General features: G+C 40.4%; 1 protein-coding gene across 5 annotated transcripts in view; it reads left to right on the top strand.

Annotated features, from left to right (window-relative positions):
• The window catches only part of PPIG (peptidylprolyl isomerase G), a 46,113-nt gene that overhangs the window by 12,078 nt on the left and 32,174 nt on the right, over nt 1-1,861 (top strand). The gene's annotated exons all lie outside the window — the stretch shown is intronic.

Raw genomic sequence — 1,861 nt, 5'->3', positions numbered from 1 at the left:
AGCCAGTCAGGGTGCAGTGTAGCAACGATGAAACATACAACTTTCCCCTAATTCCTAAATGCTGCCCCCACACACACACACACACACTATCATGATCCCAATTCTGCCTCACAAATCTGGCTAGACCAGAGAATGTACACTGCACAATAGTGTAGTCTGATAGTTTCTTTTTTTGTTTAATTATTTTTAAGGTTCTTTTTTATATAATTTTATTGGGGGCTCGTACAACTCTTATTACAATCCATACATCCATCTATTGTGTCAAGCACATTTGTACATTTGTTGCCATCATTGTTCTCAAAACATTTTCTTTCTACTTGAGCCCTGGGTAGCACCTCCTTATTTTTCCCTTCCCTCCCTGCCCACCTCCCTCAGTCTTGTAGCTTCATACAATATTTTTGTAAAATAATTTTCATATTTACCCTGAAATAACATGACTGAAGGAATGATGGGGAAATCAGGCTCAGAATATAGGCAACTAGTTTTTAAATGTATTAAACAATAAATGATATCGTTCACACAGGGTCAGGGAGTCAATATAGTATTGAGGTTTGAATCTTGAAGAAGCAGCCAGTAAATTCTTTTTTAACTGTTAAAGATGCTGAGCAAGTCTTTGCCCTCAGCTGTAGTTTAAATTCTGTGTGTACTTAAAGATCCTGCTCCAGTATACTCTTCAGGAACTTAATCTTCCCTCTTTACGGGTTAAATGATTCTCCCATGTGGAATCTTATTTTGTTTTTTAGTATAGACTTACTGTTTTGTTTTTTTAATAGTATAAATTATAAACTCTTTGAACTCAAAACTCATTGTTCTTCAACTCCAAAGACAGGTCTGGCCCAGAATCACACTTATCAAGGAGAAAGAATGGTTTACTTATCTTTTAAGCCTAATTCACTGTTTTTCTCCCGTAGTGTACCGCTGCTCATAGAGAGGATCGCTAATATTTAACTGCAGTTAGTCAACCCTCCCATTGCCTGCCAGTGACCATATTCTCAGAGCCCATGCGTGGCGCGTGCATCTCTGACCTCCTTCAGCTTCCCCATTGCCAAGGGGCAGGGGTCAGATATGTCTCCATGATCCACCCATTTACCACATTACTCTACTTTTTTATAGAAATTGTTTTATTGGGGGCTCTTACAGCTTTTATAATAATCCATAAATCAGTTGTATCAAGCACATGTTACATCATTTTCAAACATTTTCTTTCTACTTGAGCCCTTGGTATCAGTACCTCGTATTCTCCTCCCTTACCCCCCACTGCCACCGTTGGGAACCCTTGATAAATTATAAATTATTATTTTCATATCTTACACCATCTGCTGTCTCCCTTCACCCATGTTTTGGTTGTTCGCTCCCCAGCACTGTACTTCTATGCTGGGTTCTATAATTCTTTGCATTGGCCACTCACAAACAATACTCAAACTATGGGGGGTTACTAGGGATGTTAATAAATTACCACAAGTTAGGATTATTTAACACTAAGGTTACAGTCAATTGGTCCACAGCAACACCTCTCTAGTCCTCAGCCTCTCAGCCATGTTGGTGGTCCTTGGCTTCTGCCCCTTGTTGCTGTGTCTCACATTGCCATAATCTCAGCAGAGCTCCTCTTCCTGTGTCCCTTAGCCTCTGGTTTCTGACACCTCAGACAGGTCTGGAACTCAATTCCCAGGGTTCTGGGCGTTCTCTCTGCTGTAGCTGCTTCAAAGGTGGCTCATCCTTATAGCCAGAGAGGTAACAAAAACTGATCCAGTCCCTCTGTTAGTGTCATACATTCCCTATTTGCATAGCCTCACAAATACTTGGTGGAAGTTAGAGACATGCATAGAAAAGCCATATTAAGAAGTTTTACTCCATCACAGCG

This window comes from Echinops telfairi, unplaced genomic scaffold (assembly GCF_000313985.2).
Source record: "Echinops telfairi isolate 266 unplaced genomic scaffold, ASM31398v2 ScPeMD7_4;HRSCAF=17, whole genome shotgun sequence".
Classification (NCBI taxonomy): Eukaryota; Metazoa; Chordata; class Mammalia; order Afrosoricida; family Tenrecidae; genus Echinops; species Echinops telfairi.
Note: the sequence above shows the minus strand (reverse complement) of the source record. Positions and strands in the feature narration are given on the sequence as shown.